Raw genomic sequence first — 24,735 nt, 5'->3', positions numbered from 1 at the left:
AGGGTGGAATATTGCAGGTCCAGAGTCCATTTACAATTTATCTAGGCTATGTTAAGGTCCCCAGAGAGCTATCTCTGTGATGTGGTATCTTGTGACTGGGAGATAAAAAGTTTTCAGAATGCATTAACTTAATAGGACGACAGTGTACAGTAATCAAAGGGTTAAGGCTACTAGGAGGTGGCATCTGAGGCCTAAAGCTGAGAGTTCACTCTTGGCAGCTACCTGCCTCTCTCATGTTTCCACCAATGTATTTGAAAAATGTCTTGATTCATGACTTTGTTTTATGACTCTAAACATTCAGGAACATATTTGTACATGAAACATGTAATTTGGGGTAACCTAAACCTGTGTTCCCAGAATATGGTCACTCATAATTGGTTCCAGAATAGACCATCTCCTTTTAGGTGTGAATGGTGATTTTAAATCACTTTCTAAAGGCACTACTTTAGATAAAGAGAAAAAAATCTTAAAATTTGCATCTTCCCATAAAACAAAGCAGAAATTTCAATCATATACTTTCTCAATTTTTATTTTTTCCAAAAGTGTACCATGAAGGAAAAAAAGAGCTTCATGAACAAAAAAAAAAGGCAATAAAACAGGTAGCAAAGAATAGCATGGAATGTGACATGCAGCTCATTTCTGGCTTTCCTCTTACTGCTACCTCCTCTGAAAGGAACCACTAAGTCATGTCTTCCCATGTGTCTGTATTTGTCTGTGAACATAGATAGGCAGACAGAGCTCATAAATCTGTTGGTTAATTCACACATTCTTAATATTAAATCTTAGTACTGAGTGTGTGGATAGGGAGGGTCTTATCCCAAAAGAAACTTGGAGAAATTATTTTGCATTGTTAAAAGTGTCAGAAAAAAATAATGAAAAGAATTCAAGAGCCCAGGCTATTTTTACACGTGAAGAAAATTTTATTTTAGCCAGGATTTGTAACATCAGTAACTCCCTTTGAAACCAAGTTTCCACCCTGTGTTGGAGTGCCATTATTTAGGACTGAGTCAGTCTGAATGTGATGGCTTTGGAATGCCAACTGGCTTTGTGAAGACGCTCAGCCTGGGCTCCTGGAGGAGGGCCATCCCAGGTACATGTCTCTTGTGTTGGTGATGTCACCAACAGGAAGATCATTTCCAGTCCCGTGAAGGAAAGAATGGGGCTTCACCTTGTGAGGAGGAGAGTAAGACAAGCAGACTGAGAGAAAGCTTCCCCCAGGCGGTTCTTTCAAAGTGAGTCACTTACATTCCTAAGAACAGATGAAGATCTCAGGAAGTGCTTGTTGCTCACACTTGTAGAGCAACAGGAGCCATGCAAATGGTTCCTGAACCCTGGTAATAGGTTCATCCTCAAACATGTGACTAAATACTATTGTTCCCCACTTTCCTTTTATAGTATCATTAGTTCTTTTTTATTACACTTATGCATGAAAATGCTGTACTGATTTCTAATAGGTAACACTAGTCAGAAAAGAAAATGAAAATAAATCCTAAAGCCTTGAGCTGCATGGAAAAAGTCAAGTAAAGAACAGAGAAAAAGCACAAACAATAAAACAGACACCTGTGCTGATGGGGGAAATTCTTGCTCAAGAAAGTGTCCAGTTGCCAGTAAGAAATATAAATTACAGTGCTATAGGCAAATATAGTTGTCCTAGGGAAGGACTCAGTGTCTTGCAGGCTCCAAGTCATTGTCACTTGTCAAATTAAATGAACAAAACCCCTAACAAACAAAACAACTGATGTTTGAGTAATACACTAGAGTTTCTTTACTCTAGCTTTCAAAGTATACTCAACACTCCTCCAGCATTACCTGAACCTCTGTTTGGAATTCCGATTTTCAGGTCCCACTCCAGAACCAGCAAACCAGAAGCCATGAAGGAAAGGGAAGCATGTCAGCAATTTTCATGTTAAGAAACACTCAAGCTAATTCTAACGCCTACAAAACCTTGTCTGCCGAGTGCAAGAGTTGTTAGCCACATGGACCACTGAGCATACTATCTGTAGTTAGTCTAACTTGAAATGGGCTGGGTTAGTCACACACTAGACTTCAAGGACTTGAGAAACATGATGTAGATTCACAGCTTATAGTAAATGTGTATTGAAGATCGATCTAGGGTAGTATTGGGTTAACTATACTATTAAAATTGGTTTCATCTGTTTGAATTTGTTTGTTTAAATGAGGCTGCTGAAAAAAATCTCAATTATACATGTGGTTAGTTTTATATTTCTCTTGGGAAGTATGGCACTAAACTTTGAAAACATTTCCATAGAATAGTGGTTCTCAACTGGGGCATTTTGCTCCTGAACAGACACCTGGCAATCTTTGGCAACTTTTGGTTTTCCCAATGTGAGCAAGTATCCTGCTGGCATCTAGTACACAGAAACTATGGATACTGTTAAACTCTCTGTAAAGCTCAGGAAAGCCTCTCATAAAAGGAAAAAGAAGTCACTCCCAAGTGTCAACACGGTGAGGTTAGCATATCTGCTCAATTAACATGATTCTGTTCACTAGTCTCACCTAGAGAGAGTTGAAAATACTGGCTTCCTTGGCCTGGCCCCCAGATGAATTGGGTCTCTCATATGGAGGCCATGCACTGGCAGTTCATTTTGGTTTGGTTTGGTTCCTCCTGGATTGTAATATGCAGACAGGTGAGACAGGCTATTCTGATAGGAAAATTGGAAACTAGGCATTCATATAAGCCCCATACTGCCAGTACACCTAGCCTCATGCTGACCTGTAAATGTGCATTTCAAATATATCTCCAAGTGATGCTGAAGTCACTAGTCTGTAATCTTAGGGATGATTTCCTACAACAGAATGCTACAAATCCATCCTCTCCAGCAGAAGGGCATCCCACAGAACAGACAGTTGCTCTCTGGAAGAAGAGAATGCCCTACCAATAATCTCTTTAGCTAGAAGCTAGGACATGGTCAAAGTGACTTCTTTAGTTTACCTGAGGCAGAAGTAACTCTTTCATTGGGTAAGGAGAAATAAAAAAAAAACGGTTAAAGAGTTCAAATCCCCATGTAAATCTTTCCTGTCAATACTGCAGGTGGGAATCAACACTTTAGGGTATTGGGTTACCTTAAGTGAAACCTGTTTAATTTGACTCTTTAATTCCTTTTAATATTCAATTGGGTCACTTCAAAACAAGCTTGTAGAGATTATAAAATATACACACCTACGTATTTTGCTATAGTCACAGGCACCTTGGTGCGTTTGCTCTGAGACTTATTTCTTGACATTATCTGAATGAATAGCACCTTCATGTCTCCTGGTCTTTGCTCAAATGTCTCCTTCTTTCTTATATGGTTCTCACTTTTCTTATCCCTTTGGTCCTTGTCCTACTGGTTTGTTTGATTGTTTGTTCTATCCATAGCTGATTCTTCATTCTAACAGTGACACCGAACTTTTGTTTTCTATCCTTTGCTTTGTTGACTGACATTTCTCAAATATCTGAAAATGATGCCTGATGAACAGTAGATATATAATACATATTTGCTATTTGGGTTATCTTTATTTAAATCCAAAGCTAGTTCATTTTTGAAAACTTTATTACTTTCATGAAAAAATTCTCCAAAATTCTGTTTTGGAGCAAAATGGTCAGAAGGCTTATTTCACAAGTGATCTTTACATCAATTGACGATTGAAACACCTTTCTGAAACAGAAATGATGTCACTATGGCTGTAAAATGGTGGGTGAGGAACAATGAAGGTTACTACTGAGTATCTAATACACCACCATGTGGCTGGAAAGAATGTTCAATGGTTAAGATCACTTGTTCTTCTTGCAGAGGACTTGGAATAAGTCCCTAGCACCCACATAGTAGAGTTAAAAATGTCTGTAACTCTAGTTTCAGAAAAATCCAAAAACCCTTTTTTGGCCTCAGTAAGCACCAGGCATATATAAGGTTATCTTTTTTTTTAATTTGATGAATTATTTTTCCCTGGCCTTCAAATGATGTATATAAAAACAGGCCTGGACTTGCTGGGTAGAGAGAAGTTCTACCTAGAACTATAGAGTCAGTGTTGGGCGGAGGGAGGGGCCCTAACTCAGGCAGTAAGTGCTTGCCTTGTAAGCACGAAGACTACTTTGATTCCCAACACCACATACAATAATCCATGTGTGGTCCCACACTTGTCATCTCACTAGAAGTATAAATAAGATTCCCAGGACTCACTGGCCAGCATCCTAACCTACTTAATGAGTTCTAGACCAGCAAAAGAACCTGTCTCAAAATAAATGGTGGAGTCTCCTCTGGCCTCCACTTGTACAGCCATACCTGCACTCAAATCTCCACACCACAAATACACAAAATAGAACTGAAGGCTCAAATCATCTTCCCAGTACACAAATGCATCCTAGATACTCACTTAAAACAAGCCAACAGCAACTCATCACCTGGGAACTTGCAGGAAATGCAAAATCCAGGCCCCAATCCAAAGTTCACAAATGCAAATTGGAACCCTACCTAACTCTTCTGTTGGGATTTGGCTGTACAAAACTGATCAATCCCTTTGTTTGTATGAGGACCATAGTGGAAAAATATGAGAAAACTTTTCTCCAGTTGTCTAGTGGCTAATCTGTTACCTGACGTCTATGAATTAAGAAACCTGAATTTTTGCTCAGAGAAAGAAGCTGTCAGCAGATCAGCTAGTCTGGAAGCTCAACATCAGATCAAGTCAACAGGAAGACTGCCAAGGAAACCATTTTCAGAAGTCCTGCTAGGAAACCAGGATGGAACAGGATGAGGACAAAGTCATCCTGCTTCTGAAAACTCAACAAACCATGGAGAAGGATGCCAGTGTCTGAATTTACTTTATATTTACTTTTTCTCTGCCGTGAATAACTGAATTGTAAAAAAAAGAAAAGGCACACTCTGGATGACTGTTTGTCTCTCTGTCATGAATATTCTTCCTACAAATGTCTGTGTAACCAATTCCCTCATCTCCCCAAATCCTTTATCAAAATTTAGAATGTTGGTGGTGCCCACTTCAACCCCTCAGCTGGAAGCTGCACAGGCAGATTTCCATTCACACATTTCTCCAATTCTAACATCCAGCTTTATTTTTACAATTCCTGTAACATTTACCCCCTGCTAAAATACCACATAACCTATTTTTTTAATCTATCTACTCTTACTAACTCTGCTTGCTGGTATGCAAGCTCCATAAGGGAAGACCTTGGGTTCATTCTCTGCATTAACTTGAGCATCTAGTCTAGAGCTGTGTCTGAAACCTGGTTCATGTAAAGCAAACACTAGCTAAAAGAAGGGAGTGTGAGTTCCTCAGTTAGGATTGGTGGAGTTTTACAGACTGGCTGCTGTTTGACTCAAGCAGAACTTTGATTTGAACCCTGATTTGGGTGGCTACCACATCCATGCTGTTTATCAACTGTGTAAGTTTCTATTTTCTCACAGGTTAGATCAGTCTCACAGTGTTGTAGGGAAATTAAATAATGCTTGAACACTGCTACTGCTGATCAACTAGTCCTTTATTACTGTTCATTCTCAGCTTCCACAGAACTCCATCACTCTTTGAAAGCTTCTTGTGCCTCTAACAGTCACTGTCCATGGTTTTCTGATTGTGTTAAAGCCAATCACTAGCTTCGGATTAAAGCAGATCACTGGCAGCGGGATAAAGCTGATCACTAGCTGTGGGATAAAGTTGATCACTAATTTATGTTAAAGCAAATCACTATCTGTGGGTTAAAGCAGATCACCATCTGCAGGGTAAAGCAGATCACTGGCTGTTGGATAAAGCTGATCACTACTTTTGTGTTAAAGATGATCACTAGCTGTGGGTTAATGCCGATCACTAACTGGGTGTTAAAGTCGATCACTAGCTGTGGGATAAAGCTGGTCACTAGCTACAGGTTAAAGATGTTCACTAGCTACAGGTTCACCTTTCCTATACAAAAAGCTGCTTGGTTTTTCACTGTTCAAGCAGATATCTTTCCAAACTTTTGGATATAAAACACACATTTAACTTATAGTATGCTTTTGTTAGAAGCATTATGAGGTCTTGTGGTTGGGTTTTTATTTTATTTTAACAGGTAAGAAAATGAATATCTGAGGTTAAGATAGTTTCAGAAAGTCGCATAGCTTGTTAGCAAAGACGAGAACCTGAAATTTGGGTTTCTAGATTCCCAACATTCCTTCCATTCCATCTGGCATGAAAACTATTGTTGTAAAAAGTCCCCAACTTTTCACTCTGGCAGAGTTAGCATAATATAGAAGATAAGTGAGGTCAGATCTAAGATTCGTCTCTATCCTAGTAGCTACTAATAAAATATGCTCAGCTTATTTATAACTCACAAGTAGTGGTTTGCATGAGAATAAACGTTAGACAAACCCCGCCTATACACTGACAGAACATTAATGTCGTTCACATACAATATAGAAGATGCTAGCCATGGGAAAATAAATTAGTCAAACCAATGATGCAGACTTTTTAAGCTTTATTAATTTTGAATCTCTTATAACATCCCTATCAGTTGCACATTTGAACTGATATTCATTAACAAATTCATTCCACTATTTTGGTTGAGCTTTTCCATGAATATTGCTCAAGGGTATCTAGTAACAGTTCGTGGATACATTCTGAAAATTGGCCCAACTACTCATCTGCAGGTAATTATAAAGTTGGCCCTTCCACCTGCACAAGCAAATGACCAGATGCCAGGCGCTGAAAGATGGACTGAATAAATATTCAAGAATGCAAGATGTAACAGTCTGGTCTGTGATTAAGCCTCAAAAAAATTACTAAAAATAATCCAAGGAAGCAAACAAAACAGTTGTTAGGGAAACATGTTTGAGTCACTCAGAGCAAATTAAAATCCCTCCTATTTGCCAAACCACTCACGCTGCACTACACACAGTACAAGCCCATACAAATCAACATCATAAAACAATAAAAGGAATGTAATGCCTTGGTAGACCTCCACAATAGAGCAAAACTCAGAATAACAGGAACACACTTTTTGGAAGGTAATTCTGAATTTCTAACCTAAAGAATCTAACCTTCTAAACCATCTTAAATTCATTCATTCATTTAACAAATACTTATTGAGTGTCAAGTAGACTTTGAAACCTCAGGGGTTCCAAGATGAGTGGCATTTTTATGTATCTACCAGCTTACAGCTTAGAAAAGAAAACCTCAACAAACTTTGTTCTGAAAACAATAGGCAGATATAGAAATGAAAATAATAACACTCATGTACATCAGAAATCTGTCAATGTTGGGCTAAGGCTAAAAATGTAATGATACATGGATGATTTAGAAGAAAAAACAAGTGGCTATATAAACATTATTCTAAAAGACTAAGTCTAAGTTTCAGGGCTTGAGAATGAACTACAAGCAATAGTCTCATCCTAGATAAGCAGAACATAGATGATCACGGGAAGGAAAGAGCCCGTCTAGCACCAATAGTAAGTAGGTAGGATGAGTGAGTCAGTGGAAATCATGTACAGTTTAATGTGGAATCCACTTACATCATCACATGCAAGTCTCTTCTGCACTTATATGAGTGAAGACAGTGCAGAAATAAGACAAACACATTTTCACCCTGTTTCTTACACAAAAATAATATCCATGAGGGAAACCACAGAAAGATGAAACAGATTAACCGATTAGAAAAGATATATCAAAATACCAAATAATGTGGAATAATAAAAAGTTCCAGATCATTTCAGCATCTAAGAAACAAATGAATAAATATTACTGTCTGTTTAGCTTTAGAAAATGAAGAGAAGTGGAACTGACCTTATTTGGCTTTAAAAAAAAAAAGACATTCTCTCTATAGTGATAGTCAATAGAAACTTGCCGTTTATGATCATAGCTGAGTTAATGTTGCTTGATTTCCACATCAGTAATAGTGGGAAATTCATAAGAAACTGCCATGGGGATTTCATGGAGCTTTAAAAATGGCTACCACATGGTAAGCATTAAATCATCTTGGCCAAAATCAGGACAGTGTCTGCTTAACTATGATGAATATCATACAATTGGCTATTCAGTGCAATAAGGACAGAGTGCAGTTTGTACAGCATTTGCCAAGTTCATTGTCATTCTTCCTAATTTCCTTCTTAACTGTATTCAGACATTGAATTTGGCACTCTGTTTCCTCACGTTTGCCAAATGGTCTTGTGGAATTCTCTCCACTCCCTCTATCTCCTACACTATCGACATTTATACCTACAAGAGTAATGCCTCCACACCTTCAGCTCTCAGTCATTTGTGTTTGCGGCTCTTCATTAGTTGTCTATATTAAAGCTGCCATAACTGATATCTCCAACATTACCCACCAGGGCACTGGGAGAATGTGTAGACTTAGGACATGATTTAGTGCTGCCTGGATGGGGGCAAAGGGGAGCAACAAATGAGGAAAAACAACCCTGAGGATCATGGGACTGCTTCCCGAAACAATGGACCCCACCTGGCCATGGTTAATTTGGTTTTCCTCTACCAAGACAAGCACCTGGCAATAAACTATTCCTGAATCCATAGAGGAGATGTTAAAATTAGTATATAAAATTCATCTTTATAATGCTAAAGATAACTATTTTTAATCTCTACGGGTTTTTCCAAGTAATAAAAAGTAGAGACATCATTATTGACTTCATGATATCTTTTAGTTTTTAGCAAAACACTTAATCATTTATTCAGATTTGAACTCAGACATGATCTTGAGACCCTTTACCAAGTTTGGATAAAGACACCAGAGAAACTCTTTTAGAGTAGATTACAGATGTTTAGACTATATAACTTAAAACATCACATCCTGGATCCTTCTCAATAAAAATTGGATATCATTGCAAACTATGGTTAAAGGAAAAAAGTCCTTCTCTTCAGACCCTCCTGTGCTTGAGGCTGAAGGAGCATTTGATGCAATGTAGGCCCATCTTGCTTCTTCCTTGTTTCTCCTTCACACTCGAACTGGCATTTCCTGTTTAGTCCTAAGGATGCTGGAGATTATTGAAAAAATATTCATACCTAGAAGAAAACCAATACTACACAAATGAGCATTCCCACAGAGCAGACTGTAGCTAATATAATCATGGTTAGTTTTCAGAGAGGTGAAGTTTGGTGTACTTAGTCCATTATCATGCAGCTAAGAAAGACGGAGGTTTCTTTCCAAGCACACGTTTCTCACTGTGTTGTTGGAATCACTGCAGTCAAACTGTAGAAAAATCTCCCCAGTCCTCTCACTATTCATAGGATTCTATGGAGAAAACAAAACAAAGCAGAAGACAAATGGCATAAGCAATAATGGGTGACTCTTCCTGGTTATTAGTTTTTCTCTGCATTATTTGAAAATCTATTCAATCCTGCCTGCCAGTAACATCTCTTTCATTGCCTTCTAAGCCAATGCCATGTTCCTTCCCCAAACACCTGAGAGATTATCATTTTCATTCAACATCATTCAATTTCCTGGACAAATAAATTTTTAAAATACGAGAGGTTCGGGTACACATATAGAGCTTATTTTAATTTCCTGTTTGCCCTTGTAATTGTGGTTTTAGGAAAACTAATAAATATTTGAAATATATTTTCTATTCATATGGTCTTTCTCATCTTAAAAGAGAAGGCAACCTTTCATTTTTAAAAATTGGTGCCCACATAAAATCTCTAGTTAATTATGCTTTACATAACTTAGTTGTTTGTATTTGATCACAACACACTTTATACTGGTGTGTGGGATATAAAACAGAATACGAAGCTAAAATCACAACAGTTTCCATGCTGCCACAACAGAGAAAATTGAAAATAGTGAATAATGCATCAGATACTCATTTCCAAGTACATTGTTACTTTAAAGACAATTTTAAGTATAAATTAGTAATAGCAATAATAATAATATAGAGGCAATTTTCTTCATAACCTTTTTGTTCTTTCTTATTCCTAAATATTAACAGTTTTTGTGTTTAAGTATGTATGTATATGTTCCAGGAGGAGAAAAAATAGTAGATATAAAATATAATATACATGACTTTTAATCTGCTTTTCTCTTGCTGTTACATTATAACATTTTTCTCTGTCAGTAAGTGTAGATTAATCTTCTGTTTCTATAGAAATTTCATATTGTTTCCTAGAATGCTTATACTATAATTTACTTAAGCACTTCCCTAATTACAGACATTTTGTCAGCTACACGGACAGATAGCTTCAGTGTTTATTATAAAGGATCCCACGGAAAATCCTCACTTTACGTCTTTGGGGAACAATGATCAGGACTACAGGAGAGAAGCTTAGAGCACAGATTCTCAGTTCAGCTGCTTGCATGTACAGCCTTTTCAAGTACCATGCCAAAATCTGGGAAATCTTGCATTGCTACTCTGCAAAACATGAGGCTGCTGGTTTTCCTGTATCCTCACAAGCAGACATTGTGAACTGGTTTTCTTATGTCCTTCTTAAAGCGGGTTCTAAAAAAGGGAGAATGCCAGGAATCGATGTGAATGAAGCAGAGAAGTGAGTTTGGAGGAAAGAAAACCAAAAAGGATCACCTTGAGTTGCCGGCTACCTATACTTAAAGAGTGGTCACCTCCCTGGCTTGAGTGAAATGAAGGAGTTCCCAAAAAACAGAATTTTAATGCTACAACTGAGAAAGGACTAAAGATTGAGATAAGTTGACCACCCTAGTCTACAAACATCTGTGTCTCAATATAACCCTGAAGACCACCAGAGGCCATATACAATACAATTTTGAGTTTTCCCAATGAAAGACAAGGAAGGAGGATATTTATTCACTAAGATTTTTCCAAAAAGGGTTACTCTGAGGCATAGTTCATTTCCTATCTTATCTTGACAAGGATAGGTTATATTCTGGTATCTACAGTTAACTCTGGAGGAAAGACCATCGAAGTTATTAGCATAACAAAAACTATCTGAAAACATGCTGGAAAGTCACCCAAGGGTAAGGGATAGAGAGCATCAACACAGTCAAGAACAGGACTGTTTTCCCCAGTTGGGTTAGAAGTTGGGCTAGAAAAGGATCCTATACCAAGGAGGCTTTCACTAGCATTCCTATTCATTAGGGAAAATAACCTTGTTTCAAGTTTGCATCTCTTCTTGAGATTCCAAATCTTTGAGTTTTTAAACACAGATTTAGGGAAAGTTATATACCTGAACTGACATTTATAGTGGAATAAAAATGTGTCCAATTTCAAAATATGTATGTGTTAGAGCATGTATAGGGAACGGAGTAAATCTTTTTATGTGATCTAAAGGTGAAAATTGATGATGTGGTCATGGTATTCCCAGGGTCAGGACCCTGGTTAAACTTCCCTATAATGTGAGGACACAACTTGAGTGCACACTCAGTTTTCAGGTTCTCACAGAGTCGACATAGCCGCAATTCACCTGTGTTCCTCTGTCAGCAGTCCTTTTTTCTCCCACATTTCCTCACAGGTGTGTTGTCAAATGACTCCTCGATCCCTAAGAGACTGTCAACTGTCATGAGTGTTCCCTACACCAATGCACTACTGCAGTAACCACTGCTGTCTGTTCCTTCAAGACTCTATCATTGGATTCTAAATTTACCATGAGGAAATGGAGGATATTTAATAGAGCTTTCAAGGACCATTATCACTAATACATAGCACATTTCAAATCCTTGTAGAACTTCAAATTCATTACATTATATAACTCATGAGTGGCAATTTGAGGGGCTCACTAGACCACAAGAATATTTGGAAGTTATCTGAACATAAATGTGTGCTCTTGCTTCATTGATAAAGCCTTCATATATTTCCCCAAGCACCTGAGACCTGCCACTATTTCTCTTAATTGTTCCAGGCATTTCCCTTCACAGTGTTTCTCATCACATTACAGCTTTTCAGAGGCTTCCTTCTAATCATGATTCAAACTGACAGCATCGGGAAACAATGATATTTTGATAGTTTTATTTCAGAGTAGGAAGCACTCAGGAAAATTTCTGCCACATAAACTAAGTGATCCCTCTTTTCCTGTGAAACTTCCATCCTAGCTGTCCCTATTTTAAAGAGTAACACAACTCCTACTTTGTGAATGTAAAAACCTAGTGTTCAAAGCAGTAAATGCATTGCCTGGGTTACAAAAGTGGTAACCGAGGGCAGAGCCCCTACGAAGTTTCTTCAGGTAAATTCCCCCATTCAAATTCCCCATCTTCTCTCTCTTGCTTCTCTGGGAAGAAGAGGATATCTCAGCCATTCATCTCCTATCTCCCCACCTGATTTGGCCCCTAGTATCTCAGCATTTTCTTCTACCACTATTGATTTACCCTTAAGTCAGTCTATGACAGAGAAGCTCTGATTAGCTTTTTCCTGAGATGCTGTCACATCATACAGCCCCACAGGTGTATTTGCCAGAAGCATGACAAGTCTCCTCCTAATACTTCATGCTCTGGGGGCCTTCTCTGTATAGCTGTTTACCTCTTTATGTGTGAGCTGTCTATCTCCACAACCCAAATTGAAGTTCACTGAGTTTTTACGCTTATATAATTCTTTGTTTCCCCCACCACACCTTATTTCTTAGCATAATATGCACAGTAGACATTCCACAGTCTTTAATGAGGATAAATTCATGTGTATGGAAAGTATGTGCATTTATAATGTGTGTGCTTACACATTTATAGCCTTAGGGATCTTATTCTTGAGAATAAAATAGTAAATGGTAATAGAAAGGTGAATACCAAATTTCACAACTGTTACTTTCTTTAATAAGGTAGTGTTGATTCTTAGTTTTGTTTTTGTTTATAAAATCAATTTAGCTAAAGATCTGATGAGAACAATTCATAGTTAAAGGCTGACAATAATATGGTTTTCCTGACATAAAATTCTTTATTTAATGTTCTCCCTTTGAGATGCCAAAGGATTGGAAACTAAAATGAAATTCTATGGTATTTCAGCAGCTGATAAAGTCTGAAGGCAACTATTGTTGCAAGCTTGAGAAGCAAGGAAGGACTAGACACAGAAAACCAAAAACAAAAAAGAAACCGGAAACCCACTTCCATAGTTCAGCGAGTAATAGATCCAGAGAAAGCATCTCATATTTTTACCTTGTCCCTGTTTTGGCAAGATCTTACAGGTTTCACTTTTACCTTAAGTTTCTTCTTAAAAGGACATGCAGAAGCCTTTATGGTGTCTACTATAGAAAAGACTAAGAAAATGAAAATAGAAGATTTTTAGTGGAAGAAAATTCTAGTTAAAAGACTTAAAAATTTCAAGGTGTTTGAAGGTAAGCAGTGGTTTTCTGTTTCTGCCTAATTAAAACAGGTATGAATTCCCTAGAACTGCTGGAAATCATATGGGCAAAGGAGAATTCATTTGAAGAGAAGATTTCCTAACTTGACAAAAAAAAGAAAGAAAGAAAGAAAAAAACTAGCATCCAAGTCTAGAAAGAAAGACAAAGAAAGGGACTTAGGCTTTCTCTCCATAAGCAAACTAGCATTCACACTCCTCAATGTGCACAAAAATCTCTAAAATAAAAATATTCACTTAGATGTATAATCCATGCATTCTATTGCCCCCAAGGAAGGATTTATACCAAACCTCAATGTTTCAGAGGGCCTGGACTGGGTAGCATCTGTGGAGAACTACTTTTACAAGAACATCTGGAAGAGCTTACTCGGTGTGCGCCTAGAACAATCAAGACTATCTTTCAGACAGGGACAAGGAGTTTTAGAGTTAATGATTTAAACCAGCCAACAAAAACTTAAGGAATTATACAAAACTACAAAATCTATGATGGCACAGAGGGAAGATTTTGATATAAGAATCTAATATTGATAACAATTATATCCGGTCAGAAGCCACCAATTAGAAAGTGGGAGGTCTAAGAACTGTCACAGAGGCCATTGACTTACACATCTCTAGGTCTTAGAGAAAAAGCAAAAACAGAAAGTTCAATGGTGAAAACTGAAAAACATGCATGCACAAAGATTGTTGGCAAGACATTGCAAATGAAGGAAAAGTGGTTTCCTACTTAAAATTGAGAGGCTTCAGTACAATTCCTTCTGAGAATTGTACTATTCTCAGCATTCACAATTCTTTATGGAATACACTACAAAAAGAGACACTGATAACTACCTACATCCCCAGCTCTCTTTTTACTTTTCAAATTTTGAAACATAATCTTACTAAATTTCTCCCGCCTCACAACCACAAGTGAGATTACCAATCTGTGTCACGAGGACTAATTTTGACATCAAGTTTCTAATGCCAAAATGTTTTGATTTATCTTAGGCCACATAAAGGACCCAAAAGGCTCAACATAAGAAGACTGGAATATGACTATGTTTATCAGGAACTGTCATATGGTGCTAATCTTTAGATTGGAGTAAAGCATTTATGTGAGAAGGAAGGAAGGAAGGAAGGTATTTTGCCACCATCCTAAAGAACTACAAGTTAATACCAAGAGCAGGCTAGCTTGTCTAAAACACGATTCAGAAGACAAGTAAGTAAAGGGAAAAAAATCAACCTTTAACCCTGTGCTTGCATTTTCAAAAGTCCCTGGTTAGAACTACAAACTCCCTGAACAGTAAATCATACAGGCTTTATCAAGATTCCTTAATCACTATCAGACTGCATTGCTCTTCTGAAGGAGTAAGACCCACTTTAGTACCAAGGTGGTGGGTTAACAGCAGGCACTATATACCATGGGAAGGAGCCAAAAGCAGTGAAGGGAAGTATTATCCCTTTATTCAGCACTTCAAAGGAATTCAGAGCCACATGTGCCTCTTTAAGGGGGCTGATATCTCAACCTCATCCTGTTATTAAGCCCAGAGGAACCAGGAAAAAGTTAGCTAGAGCTCCTTAGTTATGCTAGAAAGTTCTGATTCATGCCAGAGAAGAAACTATAGCTCTCCACAGCCTTCCTCCTATTAAAAGAATGATAAGTAATCTTATTTGGGGGGCAACCTGTGGCCACAGTCCTACTCAGAACTTCTTTATGAATTCTGAACTGTGCTATTAGGTCGAACTATGAACCTGAAAGAGCCAGCCTGCTTTGTGGAAAGCAATTTTGTAGACACACAACTAGAGACACATTCGCTTAAAATGAAAAAAAAGGGATATCAAGGGGATTTCCAAAATCTCCTAACTGAAAGTCAACGGCAGCAGTGAGTTAGTGGAGGGAATCTACCAGTCACGAGAGCTCTGTTTTGCTTCTAAGGAAAGGGGAACTTGACTACCAGGAAAAACAAGTGTCAAAAAGGGACCCTATACTCATCAGGCCTGTTGTGAGGGGGGAAATGCTTCCTAGAAAACTGTTTCACAGAAAACACCAATGTTTCCTTCCAGCGAGGTCTCACCAGAGATGTTTCCCACATCTCTGAAGACATCACTAGTGGTTTCACTCTCCACTATATTAAAAAGCATTTTCAAAGGCCCGCACTATCTCCATTTATAGTGCCTGATAATGAAGGAGCAGAGTCCATTTTTAGCCAATAAAATAACTCTTTGTGAGGTTGTGAATTTGAGCCCAGACAAACCACAAAAAGTACAGACTCAACTAGATATTCAAACTTCCCCAAACACACATATAACATCACCACTAACAGCAAAGACAGGAACCACAGACGGTTCCCCCTCACTGGTCTCTGTTTTGAGTAACTGTTTCGCCACAAAAAAAACCTTCTCTGGGCCTCTTTGCACTAGAAAGAAAAGGACAAAAATATTCAGCCCTAGTTTTATCACAGGGCAGACCTTTTTTCCTTTCTCTGTGTGAAAACTTCAAGGGTTTCTGACTGCCCACAAAAAAACTTTACAGGCTGGTCCCACAACCCTAATGTAACTTTTTAAAGAACAAGGAAGTACAAAGGCCTCTCTAGGGCAGGGGTTGTATGTTTAACTGCTCCTGTTAGCCACAGCAGCCTACCTTTGCTACTCACACCTCTGACCACTGGAGGAAATGGGCACAGACACCAGCCACCGCCATGGGAAGACCAATGTGCAGCCTCACACAGGGAGGAAGCGATGGCCCTGGTAAGTGGGGGCTGAGACCCAAAAAGAGTGGAAACGGTCACCAAAGAATGCCCAAGGCAGAGAGAGAGGGTACAAAATTCTCTATCTGGTAAAGTCAAATGGAGTCATTACCTTTCTGAACTTACAGGTTCTCAGAACACAACAAGAAGCCCGAGGTAATGAAGAAACACAAGAACAGTACTGATTTTTGTTCTTTGGGAGGATTGAACCCAAGGCCTCACACTGACTAGACATCAGTCTATATTCCAGTGTTTGAAATGCCTTGCATTTCCACTCAGTTTTTGTATAACTATATCAAATATAAATATTATAGCATGCCTTTGTGAGATACATGTCCTTATTACATACCATAAGCAACTATGTTTTCTCTCAAAAGCTGTGTGATACAACCCAAGATTATTTTTTATTCTTCAGCAACTTCATGAATATATATACTGAACTTGGGGCATTTTCATGCTCTCTTACTCTCTTATCTCTTGCTTTTTTCCACTAAACCTTTCTTCTTCCCAACAAGACCCTTCCTACTTGATGACTTCTCATTTTTTTTAATCCACCAGGTTTAATTATAGATGCTTCAATCTGGATGAGTATAGTGTTATTAACAGGAACATAGGGAACTTATCAGTGACTACACCACTAAAGAAAATGAACTCTCTCCCCCAAAGCCCTTTAACTGACTGGAGTCCCTCAATGAGGGGTGGAACCTCATGAACCTCCCACTGATGAAGGTAACCAGGCCAGTCTTGGGTAAGTCTTATGCAGGTAATCACAGATGGAATGGCTGTGTCATGGCCAGACACTATTATATATATTTTTAGTGTTTTTACAATCTGTGTGTGAGCATGCAGAGGGAAGTGTTAATATAAAGGTGTGTTTGCCCATGTGAACATGTAAGTGTGCACATTCACTATATGTATGCAGAGGTCAAAAAGCAACTTGTAAGAACTGCTTCTCTCCTACCGACCACGTGGATTTTAGGAATCAAACTTCCTAAATCAGAATCAAGCTGAGCAACAAGGGACCTTGCCCACCAAGTGAGTCATCCTACTGCCCCACAAGACACTTTCTTAGCACTCCTCTCCAACCTCTGGCTCTTAACTATGCCTTCCTACTGGGTAATATAGATGTCTGGTTTAAGACCAACCTGATTACGTACCCTCTGCATTTTGACCAGTCATGGGTTTCTTAGCTAACTATGGTCTGCTGCAAACAGAAACTTCTCTAATAAAGGCTTAGAGCAGCTCCAGTCTATGGGTATAAACCTAAGTTTTGGAGGGCAGTTTAACACCGTGTGCAGCTAAGATAATGGTAATATGCCAAGAAACTCTTCTAAACTGATTGCTTTTGGAGAAAACACTGGTATACCTCCTCTACTTTTAGGGACATGCACAGAAGGCACATTGTGGGATGCTTACATCCCTTCAATATCTGATTTTGTTCATAGGTTACCTTAAACAAATGTACCTTTAGCTTTAGGAAGTTAATTTTTATTTCCTTCTGGTAAAAGTAAACAACTCCCATACATGAGTAGAAGATGACAGCCTTGAGCTTAGATTATATTGTACTGTGTGTTCTTAAGCAGCATATGTTTATAAAGCCATCAATTTTTAAAATATTCCTCTGTTGTAAAGGTGGGGTCTATTTCCCTGCCCTTGTGTCTGTTCTATCTTGTAAGCACTATGATGAACTGTGTGGCAGAAGCGACATTCTGCCTACAATGAGTCTTCCCTCTAAGACAAAGAGCAGTTTTCACCTAATTTTTGAGAATGTTGAATGGCACAATTAGAAATCTCACTTGCATGGCAGAGACCACTTGAAAAAGCTTTGAGATGACATGGAAAGACAGGACCAACTACAAAGCCCAGTCTAATAGTAAACACCACCAGGCTGTCAGCATGGGACTCACCAAAGTAACCAGAAAACCAGGTGTAATACCACTAGGTAACACCTAGGAATGCCAACATGGACAGAAACATAACATAGAAAAGCCGTTTCTGAGTTCCTAAGCAACAAAAGAATGCTGTTGAGTTTTTTCTTTCCTTATTCACCAAATATGGGAAATAATTTGCATTTCTTAAGGACCAACACACAATCTCTGAGAAGAGTATATAATTTAAAATATAAAAAATCCCCAACCATGAAAAACGATATGCCCCAAATTTTAGTGAATAATTAAAAAGTAGAATCCTTAGTAGTTCATGTTCCATGATGTGTACACAGAGTGAAGGAGAGCAGAGGAAACACAGCATAGTGCTTTACCTGTCAGAGAAGCTTCCTGAAGCAGATTATGCAAGTGGACTTCTAAAAGCTGTATGTGGGGCTGGGAGGATGGCTTGATGGAGAAGAGTGCTTGCTGCTCTTTGAACCTTAGTTCCATTTTCAGGACCCATGTCAGGTGACTCACAACCACCTGAAATTCCAGCTCCAAGGGATCCAATGCCCTTTTGGATCTCTGCAAGCACATGCATGCAATACACACACACACACACACACACACACACACACACATACACACACTGACTCATAAATACACATACATAAAATGTTTTTAAGTATTTTAAAACCAACTGAAAATAAAAAATTATATGTAAGCTAGCATATGCAAGCTGCTATATATGCCATTTTGTTTGTTAACCACTAAAGCAACAAAGATTTTATTTATAGACAATTTCTGCCCAGGAAAGTCCAGCTCTCCAGTCAAACATTGGCTCATCAACATGCAGATTTAAAGTTGGTTTAAATGAAGGATTAGGATACTTTCTGCAAAGAGCCAATAGTAAATATTACAGTCATTGTATATTCAAAACAACTTCTAACAATATATGGAGAAATTAACAAAGGAACACAGCTACGTCCCAAGAAAACCTTTCATATAAACACCAAGGTTTAAATATCATATATTTCCCATGTGCTTTGACATACTAGTTTTACTGCTTACAATCATCTTAAAATGTATAAACCAGTTCTCACTTACAAGTCACCCAAAAATAAATGGACTAAGTCTTTTTTCCTCAGTCTGGTCAGATGGACCTAACACAAGTAGAACTCAGTAAGTTAATAAATAAAATACTCTATCCAGATGATTCTTTCCCATTGGCTTGCCATGTGTGCAAATGATAATCTACCTTCTGACTCTGACTCTTTCTGTCCGCAAGATCAGGTCATGGAACCCTGGGAAGCTTGAGGAGTCCAGACAGGGTTGCGGCAGAGCAGGTTGTTGAGCCTGTTGGACAAGAGGAAGACCCACAGAGAGTGAGAGGGTTTCCCATTTGTAGGAAGACTGATGTGTGAGCAGCAACCAACAAGCACTTAAGCGGTTAACAGTGACATTTGAGGAGGAAGAGGGAGCACTATTGTTTTCTATTTCTAAAATTTGTGAGCTTCCAGATTCTTTGAACAAAGTTCCTTGTGGAAGATCCTTGAGGTCCCTGGAGCTGGACAAATTAGACAGCCAGAAATAAAAGAGAAAATGTAAGACATCTTTACTATTAAAATGTGATTGCTTGCTTCCTTCAGGCAGCCTTCTTATAACGTTTGTCTTTCCACGTTGTACTGTAACAAGCTGATCTTGGCAAATAAATTGATAAAGATTTAACAATTTGCATACTTATTCATTGTATTTGCTGTGTTTTCATATAAAGGCATTCTAAAGCTACTTTAAAAATTGTGAATCTATGCAGTTGATCTTTACAGGAAGTCTCTTTGCACCCACACAGGGGCCCACAAGTATAATTACATAAAGGAGCTGTCTCTACTGAGAGAAAAAATACATTCTGTCCTTTGCATTTGTGGGGAGATTTGTTTCCTCCGTGCAACCTTCTCACGTTTTTTGGTGGCATAGAAATAGGCTCTAGTTCACCAGGGTAGCCACCGTGACCTACATCATCACATTATAATGCACTTCCTCTTCACTTCAGGAGGGTGATGATGCATGAGTTCAGATCAGCTTCCACTAGCTGATGACGTCAGACATTTTCAGTCCACGAAGACGCGCAAACAATAGGATTGAGCCAACCATGTGGACGAACACAAGATAGATCTAACTCTTCTCGGGGGGGGGTGGAAATTGAAAGTCATTAACAATACATATTTGGTATGATTTTTATAATTGATGACTAATGAGCAGTTTTTGTTTGTTTGCCGTTTTTGTTTTTTAATTTGGAAGCTCTCATGATTCTTCTCTTGGTTTTTATCCAAATGTCTACACTTTGTTTAATTTAATAAACTAAAGCTTCTGACATGTGCAATTTTTGAGACATGGGATGTCAGTATGTTACTCAGACTGACCAGGAATTCCTGAGCCTACATAATGCTCCTCCCTCAGTTTCCCTGGTAACAGCATTATTTTTAAAAATACATTCTATAACAAATTTTCCATCTCCCAGTCTCATTCCTTACTACTTTACCTCTTTTGGGAAGAACCTAACAAAAGTTTTAAACTATGCCTGTGCATCAAGTTTTGCTTGTACTGTTTACCATTGTTTTCTGTTAGAATAAGCCCAAATTTAACATGATGAACCCATAACATGTTTAGGTACAAACAGTGCTTAGGTAATCATGGCTTCCAAACACATATCAGGAGCACAAATTTGAAGGCAAAAAAAGGAAAGGAAAAGAAGGAAGAAATGAAAGGAGGGAAGTAATGGGATCTAAATTATAATTGAGTCATATTTCTATCCCATTTAACTGGGATCCCAGATTGACAAGGACTTTTCCCTACCTATCTGTCTGTGACTTGACCAAATAAGCAGCTTAACCTTTCCCCTAAGCCCTTAGTATCTTCCTTCTGGGTAATTTCCTTCTGGGTAATTTTTAGCAATGACTCCATTAAGTCATTGCACAGGGAGTGAGCCAATGATGATCTTTCAAACTTTGCGGTTGTGACACAGCTTCTCTTTCCACCTGGAAGACTGCTAAGAGTTCTGCCAAGAACAGTGTTGTGCCAGCATCCCAGTGGGCCACGTGGAAGGAAGTGCAAACTTGTCAACACCTAAGCTTGAATGACTAAGTCTTACATCCTCAAACATGTCCATTTGTTCTCTAGGAAGCTACAGCGCGCATACACACACACACACACACACACACACACACACACACACACATACACACACACACACACACAGAGAGAGAGAGAGAGAGAGAGAGAGAGAGAGAGAGAGAGAGAGAGGGAGGGAGAGAGAGAGAGAGAGAGAGAGACTAGGAAATGTAACTCTGTGCACACTTAGCTTATAAAAAGTTTTGGGATCCGTCGTTAGCACCCTAAAGCGGGACAGGGGAGATGGCTCACTTGGTATAGTACTTGCCATAGGGATTAGGACCTGAGAAGCCATGTAAAAAACCCCAACAAAAGAACAGTGTCCTGCTTCTGTGACCCTAGCTACTGAGATGGGGGATGTAGACAATGGAATCAGGTAGATCCCTGGAATTCTTGGGTTTTCACAGTGGATACTACTATCAGAATCTAGATTCTAACACTGAAATGTTTAAAAAGCAACTACATGTGAATATTAAAATCCTCTGGTTACTTCGTTACTACTGTTACTTTAAAGTGTCATAACTAGCTGACAAGACTGGCGCATATAAAAGCATGGCCTCACCACATGTGTTGTGAAATAAGCAGATTATGTGTCAACTACACTAAGAATAGAAGGAGTGATATCACCTATTTCTCCCTATCATCAAGAAGGAAAAGTAAAACCACATTTGGAAAAGAAATGTCAAACATTTACTATTCATTCATACTTTGTTAGTGTCTACTTCTCTTTGGGGAGACTTATTTTATTGTTATTATTTTGATGTGATAATATTCAACCCCCCATTAAAAGCAAGAAGCTCTTCTTAGTATAGATTTCTCCATGTGGGTATTCTTTCCCAAAAGTATGAACAATGACTCCCTTCTCTAATAAAGATCTGTAGACCACACTCTAGGCTTTAAATGTTAGGACCCAGACACCTCTTAGGCAGCCTTCCCACATGACTCTCATAGAAAGCCGCAATTTTATGTTAATTTGTTACAGCAGCCCTAGGCAAGCAGTACCATGGGGTATTTTTTTTTCAACGATCCCACGTGGAGTTTATTGGTGGACGGGGAGGGAAAAGGGGAGTGAGAGGTAACCAACCCGTGCAGAGCAGAGAGAGAGAGAGATAGAGATAAGATAGAGAGAGAGACAGATACAGAGTAAGATGAGAGTAAGAGTGTAAGAGGGAAAGAGAGTAAGAGCAAGAGAGCGTAAACAGGCAGGGGTCAGTCCTTTAAAGGGGTCCTTTGCACCTGCATGGTTCTCACGGAACTCTGGGCTGGCCAGAGTGTTGCCTGAGTGCATCCTGCCAGGTAACAGGGCAGGCCAGTGCAATGCCTGAACCTTTCATTCCCACCTTTATTTATGATTAAAAAGAGATGGGGGTGTTAGACGTGACAGGTTTGGGATTAAGGAGGTTGAGTTCTTAAGACTGCTTCCTTCTGACCTGGGGGTGTTGATCATCTTTGGGGGAACCTGAGAAAGTTAGGGTGCTGTCACACTGGTTGTTCTATTGTAGTCCAGGCTGTATGGGACTGTCTGGCGCCTCTGTAGATCTGGCAAGATGTTAGCAGAGTAGAGGACAAAGTTAGGTTTAAAATTTTCTTTCTTAGGTCCTGGTATTTGAGGGGAAGATGAGGGAAGGGCTCTCAGGGGGTCCCAAGATAAGGGAAGGGAGTCCCAGGACCAGGGAGAGGTTGAATAATATTTGGAGTGAATCTGACCTGTTTGGATGGGTCCAATTTGGCTTTCTGGAACTTACAAGAATCCTTTGAGTTTGTGAAAACATAAGTATTAGACATATCAGCAGCATATTTGTGTTAGAAGAGACTTGGCTGAAAGCATTAACATTTTTAAAACTGACAGATATTTTAGCACAATGAAAGGCACCTTAATTTTGAGCTTATAGTTATGATCATATAGTGGTATAGTTGTTTAGCACTGTTGGAGTTAGATTAGTAGCTTATCAGAACTTTATTGATTAATGTTAAGACTATGAAAAGTAGTATAATGAAAGAGAAACCTGGAACATATTTTTTAATGTCTTAACTTAAACATCTTATATAGATAAACCTTACAGTACTCATTCCTGAAATCTGTTTTATGACAGAGATTTGCCTTGTCTGCTACTTTAAGTTGGCAAAGCTACCAGCCGTCAAAAGCATCAGAGTTCTTGAGAAGGATAAGATTTTACCTGAGATTGAAGAATGAGAGACTTAGTAGCTGACTGCATGGACAGCCACCCCCAAGGGCCTCCACAGTTGTTGAAATCAGAGGCTCCAAGAACACCTGCCTTTTGCTGATAGTGAGACCTGTGGATTGGAACTTTTTAGGAAGACTTTCCTACCGTTGACCTGAGCAACATGGAGAAAGTCGATTCCAGTGTCCTCTTGTTCACGGACTGAAGAGTCCTTTGAAGCAGTTGGGGTGAAGGGCAGGGTTGCTCAGTGGCCAGCAATGCCACTTTTGTGGGCAGAGTTTCTTCAGTGTCCACCAGTCTTCTTGGAGGAAATGGGGTGGTGCCAGCAGCTGGCCTGTCTCTGTTATAAAAAGCTTCTAAATAAAACATGTAAATGCCATGTTCTCTAGATCTCTAAGCATTTGAGGACTGTTTGTCTGTTTAGTATATTTTAGTAGACAAAATTTATCTTTAGTGACTCGCCTTAAGCATATAGATGGCTAGAGAATAGAAGTAATAGAAGCTTTACTTTTGTAACCAGCTTACAGGAAGGACTGGGTGTTATATTTTGTTAATCTGAAATAGACCCTTATAACTTTAAATGTTTATCATCATTTAAAAGATATAACAATTTAGAAATACTTGATATTTAGTATAGTTGAATTAAAGTTACCTTATTTTTTACACAATACCATAGGGTATTTTTTTCTCACTGTACAAATGAAATTGAGGTCCACAGAGACAAAAAGTCCTTTAATGACCTAAAATGGCATAAACAGAGTGCACACTGAAACAGCCTCGTTCCAGCTGTTAGTTATGCTGCACTTTGCTGTTTCATAGAAGCTCCTCTAAGTGGGAGTTTGTTATCTACTAGGTGTGTGAGCGGGAAATAGCTTTTGTCTTAATTGCCTCTATGAGAATTAAAAACTAATTGGATGGTGTTCTTATTCCATTGCAAGGCAGGTGACCAGCTGATATCCCCAACCCTGGGAGTGCCACTTGGTGAAGAAAGCTCAAAGACGCCAGGAATCCTAGCCTTTGTTTCCACTAAAGGCCTCCCCAATGCCTGTCTCTACCCACACAATAAAGAGGACAGTGGGTCTATGGAAAATCACACACACACACACACACACACACACGCACGCACTACCAAGGCATACACATACAAAGGAAAGAAAACTGAAAACCCTTAACATCATTGAGTTTGACAGAGAGACCAGTTGTCATCAGAACCCAAAATGTACCTTATTAAATAAATAATATGAAAGTAGTCAAACAAGCTAAAACCACATTTCTTCCTATACTTTGCCTCTCTGATTTATTCATATAGTGTCAGTGGTACAGTCACACACACAAGAAGTCCCCCATGCAGGCATTATAAACAGCTTGTACTGTACATACAACCACTCTCCAAAGTAAACATCAGCATTATTAATTACAAATGCATTAAGCCTACAATCAGCCTCTATGTTTACTCAATAAGAAATAATTTGATTCCCATCTGAGGGCACCTGAAAATAAATGCACACTCCCACAAAGTGTCTCACACAGCACTCACAACTGTCATTCTCCTATT

The 24,735-nt window shown here is 38.8% G+C and overlaps 2 long non-coding RNA genes across 2 annotated transcripts; one reads left to right on the top strand and one right to left on the bottom strand.

The window, feature by feature from the left end:
- Positions 1-6,443: 6,443 nt before the first annotated feature.
- LOC121144329 lies at positions 6,444-19,791 on the bottom strand. Its single transcript, XR_005881662.1, has 2 exons — positions 18,222-19,791; positions 6,444-9,223 (listed from the first exon to the last, which is right to left on the bottom strand). It is a non-coding gene; the product is annotated as an uncharacterized LOC121144329 (long non-coding RNA).
- Positions 15,871-23,224, top strand: LOC121144328. Its single transcript, XR_005881661.1, has 3 exons — positions 15,871-15,962; positions 16,520-16,709; positions 23,091-23,224. It is a non-coding gene; the product is annotated as an uncharacterized LOC121144328 (long non-coding RNA).
- The last annotated feature ends 1,511 nt before the right edge of the window (positions 23,225-24,735 follow it).

This window comes from Mesocricetus auratus, unplaced genomic scaffold (genome assembly GCF_017639785.1).
Source record: "Mesocricetus auratus isolate SY011 unplaced genomic scaffold, BCM_Maur_2.0 Super-Scaffold_100015, whole genome shotgun sequence".
Classification (NCBI taxonomy): Eukaryota; Metazoa; Chordata; class Mammalia; order Rodentia; family Cricetidae; genus Mesocricetus; species Mesocricetus auratus.
This window is presented reverse-complemented; position numbering and strand designations above follow the sequence as displayed.